At 50.5% G+C, this 11,297-nt stretch overlaps 1 protein-coding gene and 1 pseudogene across 1 annotated transcript in view; both read left to right on the forward strand.

Annotated features, from left to right (window-relative positions):
• Positions 1-11,297, forward strand: part of COG3 (component of oligomeric golgi complex 3) — a 343,588-nt gene that overhangs the window by 296,258 nt on the left and 36,033 nt on the right. The window lies entirely within an intron of this gene.
• Positions 10,180-10,850, forward strand: LOC146802257 (18S ribosomal RNA; annotated as a pseudogene; the record flags this gene model as incomplete).

An 11,297-nucleotide genomic window follows, 5' to 3' on the forward strand; every position in this document is an offset into this window, starting at 1 on the left:
AAGTTCCAACCTTCCCATTAAAATTAAAATGTAGATTTTTTCAACCTTATTTGTAAATTAAACGAATATTTCATAATTTTTGTACATGTTTGATGAATGCTTGCTTCTGTATTTTTTGTGTATTGTTTTGGGGTTCAAATCATCAAAAATGCTTAAGCCAGGCTCCCAGTAATGGTTCAGTGGAGGTTTCCAGTTTCCAGTGATGACTCACTGGGGGTCCCCGTGTTCCAGTAATGATTAAGTGGTTATCCAGAGAAATCAAGAGGTTAAGAACCCCTGGTCTAGGTTTTTGGCCAGACCATGTATAGTCTCTCCAGTGTATGTCTCTGGTAATGGTTTAGAGGATCTTGCTTAAGTTGGCTAGCAGCATCTTTTAAATTAATGTAGCAAGTTTGCTGGGAAATATAAGCTTACAATTAACATTGACAATTCAACATTTAAAAAAAAAAAAGGAGGCTTGGATCATGTGAGAGATTGGTGTATTAGTTCACGTGGTTAGAACACACCTCAAATAATAATTGCAAACCTTGTTGGTAAAAAGTCGCTTAATAAAGCTGTGCTTAACCCTTTGGTACATTGGCACAAAGCTGTCCGACTTAAATTAGAGGCAGTGTGTAAAGTATTTATGCAGTGCACAAACAGTAATACGCAACACTAGAAAAATCCTGAACCAATTTATAATAATAGGTAATCACAGTGAAAAGTTTTACCTTCAGACTTCGTCTCGAGAACGAAAGTCAAAAATTCTCATCGTAGCAAGGCAACAGACTGTGGCCGAAGAGGGCTTCACTCCAGAAGAAGTCAGCAGCAGGGTTTTGGGCAGAACCAGTTGGAACTGGTCTGCTGGCAATGAAGAAAACTTGCCTTTTGGAGCTTATTCTGTCCCTGTAACCCAAACAGGAGTTCAGCCTTATGACCCCTGGAGTTCAAGTTTGTCCTGGGTACAAGAGGAAGCAGGTCCTTCAGGGTCTCAAGAGCAGGTGCAGTCCTCCTTCTGGTTTCCACAGGTCCAGTAGTGTTGTGAAGAGAGTGCCAGTGGTTGCCGCATTTATACCTGGCACTAGCCCTGTGGGTGGGGTAACTCCTGGAACCTCCCGAACTAATAAGGAAAACATTCCTGGAGGTAACCCTACCCACGTTTGAAGCAGTTCCTGTGTGACCTACTGGAAAAAATCCCATACTGCACCTCACAACCTAGATCTTACATGGCACAACCTTTCTTCTCATGTGCAGAGCTCCTTTGCCGAATGTGGAAATGAACAATCCCTAGTCTGTGGTCATCCAAAACAGGTACTGGGGGCAGCCCCTCTCCCATTAGGATTGGTGCCTGACTGACTAGAGGGAAAAATGAAGGGGCAGGCCCAGGTGTTAGCTACATGTGACTGTAACAGTTAGGCCTCTTTGAAGTTAATGAAGTTCTTGTGCACAGTTCAAATGTTCATTATGCCAGAGGAACAGAACACCTCTCCCAACCCAAGGCCTTTTTCTCAACCCTGGGAACAAGGTAATTCATCTTTACATGGCATTTTCAGCTCCTAGGTGACAGTTGGAAGCTAATGCAAATGGGCTCTTAGAGTCTTAAGCCAGAGAAGAGGTGATTTTCTAAAAGTACCTCTTGTAAAATATTTATTACAAATCCGACTTTACCAGTGAATTGGGGATGTAAGTCCAAGATTTACCTTTGTAGCTGTTTTCCTGGCGGAGATAATAATATTAAATGTAATATTATATCCCAGTGCTTTCCTGTGGAACAGCTAACCCTTTTACAACAAAAATTGCTTTTGCCGGCTTCTCACTGAAAGGACATGTTTGTTCTGGGTACATGAGTTTGAGCAGGTGCATTTGTCAAGGCTCCTCTTAGGTCACAGACAGCAAGTCGAGTCCTCTTCTGTTCTTACACAGGTCCAGACATGATCTGAGGGCACAGGGGGCACTACATGTATGCCCAGTTTCAGCCTGCGGGTGGGAAACAATTCTGGCCAATCCCTAATGAGGTAAAGGTTCCCAGGGGTGACGTTACCCACTTTTGTAGCACTTCCTGTGTCTTTTACTATAAACAGTGCCACCACAGTGCCCCTCTCTACGTAAATCCAACATGGAAGAACCTTTCTTCCCCCTTGCCAAAGCTCCCTGTGCCCACTCAGAGGTGTGGCTTTGGGGATGGGCAAACCCTCCTTTGTGGTCATTCTAAACCAATTTTAGGGCTGTTACCCCCTCCTACTGGGTTTGGAGCCAAGTTGACTGAGACGACAAAGGGAAGCATGCCTAAATGTGAGCTACGGCTGCCAGTGACAGAGTAGGCATCCTTTGATGCTCTGGAATGAGCTTGACACAGCCCACTAGGCCATTTTGCTCAAGGAGGAAAAACTCCTCGCCACACCCAAGCCTTTTGTCCACTGTCTGGGAGCAATCCACATTTCACCACAGGGGAGCCATGCACCAGTCAAGTGACATGGACACTGGCAGGAAGGCACATTTGACTTATGCAGAAAAATTTGAACTTTCTAAAAAATTTAATTTTCAAAATGGTAATATAAAATCCAGCTTTACCATTAAGATGGATTGTAAATTATTATTAAACAAGTCCCTATGTCAATTCTTTAGATGCTCCCAAACAGAAGTTATACATAATAGGTTTCTGTAACTTAACCAGTGCTTTCCAAAGGGAGAGCCAGCCTTTCTACAGTGAAAAACAACTTTAAAGGTTGTTCGCTGCCAGGACGTAAAACATTAAATACACAAGTCCTGCTTTTCAAATACTCTGCATCCTGATCTATGGGCATTTGGGGCCAACCTTAGGACTCAGGAATATTAAAAAGGAGGGTTTAGGCTTGACAAAAGGTTTATTTTGCCAAGTTGAAATGGTGGGCTGCAAGGGCAGGCGTGGAGACCTGTTTTACAGTGCTACTTTAGTGGTGGCACAGTGAGTGCTGCAGCCCGCTTTTTGCACTTAATTTACAGATCCTACGTATCTGTAGTAGCATATACTAGAGGCTTATAAGCAGTGCTTAATTTGTGCCGGTGCTTTCCGGTGCTTAGCACCGGCACTTATTTCTCAGGGCCGAGTCTGTCTCCGGGACACTGGTTGAGATTGCCAATGCTTGTTGGCAACTGCGTTGCAGTTTTTATGGTCCGTTTTCTGTTTCCTACATCCCGCTATATTGTCTCTGCCTCAGTCGGAAGCGGAAGTTGAGTTGCAGTTGAACCGAGGGGTGTAGAGATATTTTGCTGCTTGGACACTGTGCTTGTTCGGGTCGAGCTTACTAGAGCAGGAGGGAAGAAACCTGCTTCGTTTCGTTGGTATGTTTTGAATGGTGGAAGAGAGGGAAGAGGCATAAAGTGACTGAGACGGGTGTGATTTTTTTCTGCCTCCTTGCACTGTGAGTACTCTGCAAACGCCAAAATGTTTTTCAAAGGTGGGAACTGCCACTCTGTTATACAACGCTAAAATGTAGTGCAACATTGGTGAAAGCAGTAATTTATTATAAGTGACGAGGTTTCACTTTCCCATTAACAGGCATCATATGGCTCCAGAGCATACCTTGGAGTATGGTAACAAAGTAAGGAAAAGAGTTGGGCTGCAGTTTGAATAATGTTAAACGTGTATTTAAATTCAGGGGCATAGGAAAGCAACAAAGTTAAATGCACGTTTCGCAGTAGTTATATATCTTGCAAGGCTGTATGGAAATCTGGGTGGGGTGGGTGGGTATCTCTTGGACCTGCCCTGAAGGTGTGGGTGTGCACGCAAACTAATAATGAGAGGCCAGTGAGCTCGAGGTGGCCAATGAGCAGAAAACGTGTCTTTAATTTCAGTTATAACGCCGTTCCGGAGAGAGGGAGAGAAAGGGAGAGGGGGAGAGAGATATTCTGTTTGTTCGTTTGTTTGGCCTCAGACTCCATGTGTGGATCTTTCTCGATGTGCCCTGATTATTTTATGCACAAAGACACTAAGTAAGTGTTAAAGTTTACGGTGTAGCTGTGAAGCAATACATTCTTTTTTTTCTTTTGTGTGGCTTCCACTTTAAACACTTTCACGGTAATGAGATAACGCTGGGAAATTCTACCTTCACTGGTCGTTCTCCATCTCGCCCGAGCAAAGGGTTGGAATGAAGTTCTGGTTCCTGATCTGGGCCGGCTTTTACCATGGGTGACGCGGGGCCCAAGCCACCAATCTTAAAATGAGTGCACCTAGCTATCTCAGTAAAAGTCCTGCACACAACATCCCTCTTGATTTCAGTGATTCATATTAAGCTGCTTTAAATCATATTTTTTTTACTTGCCGAAGGTGCTGTTTGACACTCCCATTAAACCCTCTCCCATCTCCCTCTTAACCTCTGCTGCCGCGTACTAGCAGTCCAGCACTGCTCTGTTCTAATCCTGTCTCATGCACAACACATTCAGAAATTGTAAGCAAATAATTTTAGTCTCCATGATTGCGATACTATTCCGATTACAGCCTGATTCCTTTCCTACAGGTTCTACTGCGCCACGTACATTTCTATTTATACCTCGTGTTTGGGAAGCTAAAACTACAATAAGTGTTCTCTGTACGGTGTTTCACTGCTCATTCAAATTGGGCTTCTGTTAGTATCAAACAAAACAAACTAAGCACTAACCAAATCAATAGGTTGGACTTTTGAATTGTGCAAGCACAGATGCATGCAAGCACACAATATTGATTTGCATATTAACAGAAAACACATGTTGAAGCAGACAGACCAATGTCTTACAAACATGCATGCATATACAACCAACTAAAAGAAAAAGGGTGTACACTTTCAGCCCAGTATGCAAGTAGTACCCCCATGACTGGCAGCAAAGTTCCTCTGAAGTGTAGTACCAGAGCGCGATATGACCGTAAAGTGCTTATATGAAGTACCAGGTCTTAAATTTCTTGCAGAACTCAAGAAGTGGGGATCTGACTGTGATGTGTTGAGGCTTGTGGATGTGGGTGAAGCCAATAAAGGAAGTGGGTGGAGTCAGTGGATGAAGTGGGCGTAGCCGGGAATGTGGGTGTGGCCTCCTACAAAAAATGTGAGCACCCGCACTTAATATTTTACAAATTAAGCACTGCTTATAAGTAAATTATATGTGCCAATTACGTGTTTTCTAACTTAACCATGTTTAAAAGGAAAAGCACAAGCACTTTCCTCGTGCTGACCAGTAGTAAAGTGCCCAGAAGCTTTGGGCCAGCAAAACTGGGTTCAGCATAGGAAGGCAGAAATCTGAGAGAATACCATGCAAAAGATGGTCCTTCATAACAGTACACCTTTATTTAGTTACAGTTTCGTTGCAGTGCATACAAACTCTACTTGCCATAGAAAAGTTCCAGTTTTCAACTACAAGCCACAAACTGGCAAAAGCTACTGCATATTTAATATCTTTGACAATTTTCCAATTATCTGTTGAGACTGAGGTCCCACAACTGGCCAGGAACACCCAGTATAATCAATGTATTACGGAAAAGCTTCAGAAAATGAACAGAGAAATATGGATCTCTTTTTTTCAACATTTCTTTTTTCAGTGTACCCCATGCTTTATTGCTCAGCTGTTTGCTTCTGCAAAATGATTTTGTCTGGATGCATTTGAACTCAGCGTTTTCAGTTGCACCATCGCCCCCTCTGCTTCCTGTCGTACACTTCCTTCAGCAACAGAAATGCAGTGTAGGAAAAATGGGCTCAAGGCAGGAAGACGAGGTATCGGACTTTTAGGAATTGAGTTTCTCAGAATAAGCCTCTTCACAAAGCAATGTTTGCACTGAATTTCCAGGAATTTCTAGTTACTATTACCCAGGGTAAATGTTGCAGAAACAGTGTTATTCACTTGCACGGTGATATACCTCCCGTACTGGATTTGAACTGTCTGTCACCTTCTCTATATCCTCACATGGTATTTATTGCAGACTTTATTGTGCTTTATGAAACCTGCACAAAACTATTCAAGACAGAATGTATTTTCAGATTTCTTGGTGTGTTGCTAGTTTCTTTCTAGAATTATCAAACATCTTATAAGAGCTTCTTGTGCGTGTGTGTTTTTGTGTGCATTCCAAAAGTTCCTATGGGTTTTTGATTGATTTTCGGTAGACACAAGTCGATTACAGGCTAATTTGTAGGTCCTTTGCGTATCTAATACCCTTGGATCCGATTTGTCCCTGCATGTTAAACAAGCCCCTCGAAGTAATATTCATGGCATCCGGATGTTATATGACGTGATGATGTGGTATTTCTTGAAATCAGAGTTGTCAATCGCACTGTTATCTTTTTCAGACTGCGGAGAGTGGTCCATTTGTTTTCTGCAAAAGCATGGTTAACTGCTCCTTGCTGCTAAATTATCAAGTTCATCATACTTTGTTTTGAACTCCCCCGCCTTGCACTATATAGCCTACATCTATAAATCTGTCTGATGTTCCCAAATGTACAGATGGATTCAGTGTTGCAAGTTCCATGGTTCATATGCACACTTTTTATTGTTCAGCACAGTTCATAAAATATTTTCTGTTTGTTTACATTTTTTTAACATACTTACATAGAACAAATGTTTTCAGAGTGTGCCCGGTACCAAGTATTGAAATAATATAGACTAAATAATTTTTCTGCTCATCAGACAGAGATACTTTTCTCATATTCAGCTGGATTTCTCATTCATATGTGCTGGACCTTTGAGCTTTTCAAAAGGTCCTGCAGCATGCAGCCCCTTACTTGACTCTATAAATGCTTGATAAGGTATGTTTTTTGCAGATAACTCCTTCGATGCTTCTGACGGCTCCCGGCCGACATGAGTCCAGTAGGGAAGGTGTTGGTATATTCATTATGTTGGAGCGCCATCTAGAGCAAGTCCAGTAGGGAATGTGTTGGAATAGTATTGCGCAATGCTTTCCAATGGGGCGACCAGATGGCCGGGCTTCCTGGAAGTCCCGATGAGGGCTCATTTGCCTCCCCGATCCCAGCCAGGGCTCCAGGAGGTCGGGCACGTCCGCACCTTGGTTCCCCTCAGTCTCGGGGTGCGCACGGGTTACTAGAAAGAGGGGTAGCCTTCCTCCGGATTTCTAAAGGCAGGGTATGCCGGGAGACCCCTCCCGGGCTGGCAGTTCTCTGCTGGGGACCAGATGGGCTATGCCCGGGCAACACCTCCCAGGCATCCGGGTCGGGCATGTTCGCGCCTAGGGTCCCCTGAGCCTCGCAGTGCGCACGGTTTCCAAGAAAGAGGGGTAGCCTTCCTCTGGATTACTAGGGGCAGGGGATGCTGGGACACCCCTCCCGGGCTGGCGGTTCTCTGCCGGGCACCAGATAGGCTATGCCCGGGCAACACCTCCCTAGGCGTCCCAGGGCTCCCTCCTCCGGCCTGCGGCACGGCAAAGTGCCCGGGATGGGCTCCACGGATCCCGGGCAGTCCTCCCCCTGGCGTCCGGACCCGAGAGCTCCGGTGGTCCTCCCCGTGCCTGAGGCCCAGCCTTGGTCCCCAAGCCCCCCAGGAAGCGGAGCCCCCCGAGCCCTGCGTGGGCAGGCGGGAGCCCTACCGCGAAGGCATGGGGCGAGCAGACGGGAGTCCTTTCAGGTCCCGGATATCTGGTCGCACCTTTCCCCTCGGCCATCTGGTCGCGTGCAATGCTTTCCAATGGGGCGACCAGATGGCCGAGCTGGCCTGTAAGTCCTGATGAGGGCTCATTTGCCTCCCGGATCCCAGCCAGGGCTCCAGGAGGTCGGGTGCCTTCGCGCCTAGGGTCCCCTTCGTCACTCGGAGTGCCAAGGTTACCAGAAAGGGGGGGTAGCCTTCCTCCGGATTACTAGGGACAGGGTACTCTCTCGGACCACTCTCTGCCTAGCGGTCCTCAGATGGACAGGCCAGGATGCCGCCCCAGCCCTGGGTCCGTCCCTGGGCCTGCCGCGTGGCAGGCTGCCCCAGATGGGGTCCGGCTGGCCTCCCCCTGCATGGGCTGGGTCCAGGGGTCCCGGGAGGGCCTCCTCCCCACCCCAGGTTACGTCCTCAGTCCTGCCTCATGGTAGGGTGCACGAACGAGGTCCCGCGGGCCCGGGGAGGCTTCCTCTTCGCCTCCTGGCCCGGGAGCCCCGGCTGCATCCAGGGGCCTGCCGGGCCCCGGCTCATGTGCCCCAGCCATGGGCCCCATCCCCCAGCCTGCTGCCCCGCCAAAGGCCCTGGACGGGTTTCCATCGTGCCTGGGGAGCCTCCCCTTGCTCGGCTGGGTTCAGGGGCTCCCTGCGGCCCCAGGGAGGGTGACCTCCCCACTCAGGGCTCCGTCCTCAGTCCCGCCGCGTGGCAGGGTGCCTGGGATGGTGTCTGGCGGGCCCTGGGAGGCTTCCCCTGCGCCTCCGGGCCTGGGTGCCCCGGCTGGGTTTAGGGGCCCCACCGGGCCCTGGGTCGGGTGCTCTGGCCCCAGACCCTGTCCCCCGGCCTGCCAGCCCACCAAAGACCTGGGACGAGGTTCTGTCGTGCACGGGGTGTCTCCCCCTGCTCGGCTCTGTTCTGTGGCTCCCAAGGGCCCGGGGAGGTTGGCCTCCCCACCCTGGGCTCCGTCCTGGGTCCTGCCGCGTGGCAGGGTACCCAGGACGGGGCCCGGCGGGCCCAGGGAGGCTTCCCCGCGCCTCCATGCCTAGGAGCCCCGGCTGGGTCCAGGGGCTCAGCCGGGGCCCAGGGTCGGGGTCTCCGTCCCTGGGCCCCGTTCCCCGGCCTGCGGCACTGCCAAAGGCCCGGGACGGGGTTCCGTTGTGCCCGGGAAGCTTCCCCTTGCTTGGCTGGCTTCAGGAGCTCCGGCCTCCCAACCCCGGGCTCTGTCTGGAGTCCTGCCGCGTGGCAGGGTGCCCAGGACGTGGTCTGGCAGGTCTGGGGAGGCTTCCCCTGCACCTCTGGGCCTGGGAGCCCCGGCTGGGTCCAGGGGCCCCGGGTTGGGGGCTCCGGCCCTGGGCCCCGTCCCCCAGCCTGCCACTCTGCCAAGGGCCCAGGACAGTGGTCTTGTCTGTCCCGTGCAGGCCTCCCCTGCTTGTCTAGGTGTTTGTGGGCCCCGGGTCGGAGGGCCCCTCGGGTCCCCCTCGCAGCCTCCATGGCTGGGGCCCTGGGCCTCTGGTCCCCCATACCCCGGCGCCCGCTCACTCTTTCGTTGGGGCACAGAGTGACCAGATGGCTTCCCTTTCCCCTCGGCCATCTGGTCGCGCCTATCCCCTCGGCCATCTGTTATGGTTCCTTTGATCGCTCCATCTGTTACTTGGATAACTTTGGTAATTCTAGAGCTAATACATGCCGACGAGCGCTGACCTCCCGGGATGCGTGCATTTATCAGACGAAGACCAATCCGGGCTCGCCCGGCCGCTTTGGTGACTCTAGATAACCTCGGGCCGATCGCACGTCCCCGTGATGGCGACGATACATTCGGATGTCTGACCTATCAACTTTTGATGGTATTTTCTGTGCCTACCATGGTGACACGGGTAACGGGGAATCAGGGTTCGATTCCGGAGAGGGAGCCTGAGAAACGGCTACCACATCCAAGGAAGGCAGCAGGCGTGCAAATTACCCACTCCCGACTCGGGGAGGTAGTGACGAAAAATAACAATACAGGACTCTTTCGAGGCCCTGTAATTGGAATGAGTACACTTAAAATCCTTTAACGATGATCCATTGGAGGGCAAGTCTGGTGCCAGCAGCCGCGGTAATTCCAGCTCCAATAGCATATTTTAAGGTTGCTGCAGTTAAAAAGCTCGTAGTTGGATCTTGGGATCGATCTGGTGGTCCACCTAGAGGCGAGCTACCGCCTGTCCCAGCCTCTGCCTTGAGGCACCCCCTTGATGCTCTTGACTGAGTGTCCTGGGGGTCCGAAGCATTTACTTTGAAAAAATTAGAGTGTTCAAAGCAGGCCGGTTGCCTGAATACTTCAGCTAGGAATAATGGAATAGGACTCTGGTTCTATTTTGTTGGTTTTCGGAAGTGGGGCCATGATTAAGAGGGACGGTCGGGGGCATTTGTATTGTGGCGCTAGAGGTGAAATTATTGGACCGGCAAAAGCATTTGCCAAGAATGTTTTCATTAATCAAGAACAAAAGTCGGAGATTCGAAGACTATCAGATACCGTCGTAGTTCGACCATAAACGCTGCCTACTAGTGATTCGGCAACGTTATTCCCATGACCCGCCGAGCAGCTTCCGGGAAACCAAAGTCTTTGGGTTCCGGGTGGGAGTATGGTTGCAAAGCTGAAACTTAAAGGAATTGATGGCAGGGCACCACCAGGAGTGGAGCCTGTGGCTTAATTTGACTCAACACGGGGAAACCTCACCCGGCCCGGACACGGAAAGGATTGACAGATTGATGGCTCTTTCTTGATTCTGTGGGTGGTGGTCCATGGCCGTTCTTAGTTGGTGGAGCGATTTGTCTGGTTAATTCTGATAATGAACGAGACTCCTCCATGCTAACTAGTTACGCGACCCCCAGCGGTCAGCGTCCAACTTCTCAGAGCCACACAGGATCGAGCAATAACAGGTCTGTGATGCCCTTAGATGTCCGGGGCTGCACGCGCGCTACACGGATCAGCGGGTGTCTACCCTTCGCGGACAGGTGCGGGTAACCCACTGAACCCCGTTGGCGATAGGGATTGGGGATTACAATTATTTCCCATGAACAAGGAATTCCCAGTAAGTGCGGGTCATAAGCTTGCGTTGATTAAGTCCCTCCCCTTTTTACACACTGCCCGTCGCTACTACCGATTAGATGGTTTAGTGAGGTCCTCGGATCGGCCCCGCCGGGGTCGGCAACGGCCCTGGCAGAGCGCCGAGAAGTCGATCAAACTTGACTATCTAGAGGAAGTAAAAGTCGTAACAAGGTTTTCGTAGGTGAACCTGCGGAAGGATCATTAACGGCGGAGCGACCGGTCCCAGCCCGAAGCCCTCGGCTGCCTCCTGCAAGCACACACCGTAGGCACAGGGCCCCGCCCTGGCGCGCCCCGGCAGGCAGAGCGATCCGTGGCCGCATTGGGTGCTCGGGTGAGGACCGGGCCTTCGCTGGGGCCTCTTCCGCTGGGGCGGACCTGACCAACGCGCGAGGGACTGGGGATGAGGCGGTGCCTGTCTCCTGTCCCTCTCTTGGAGGGGCACAGCGGTAGGCCCTCCTGAGATGGAATCCAAGCACACCTGGCACCACCCCCGCGGTGGGGGGAAACCGAATGGCAGTGGGCTGATCCCACCCCCCTAGAAGGACCTGCTGCTGGCTGGGCCCTCCTGCGCCCAACGTCCCAGCCTGACCGAGATCCGGGTGACTGAGGTTGGGCCCTTCTCATGTGGCAGGGCAGCCTGAAA

The sequence above is a fragment of the Triturus cristatus genome, chromosome 8, assembly GCF_964204655.1.
Source record: "Triturus cristatus chromosome 8, aTriCri1.1, whole genome shotgun sequence".
NCBI lineage: Eukaryota > Metazoa > Chordata > Amphibia > Caudata > Salamandridae > Triturus > Triturus cristatus.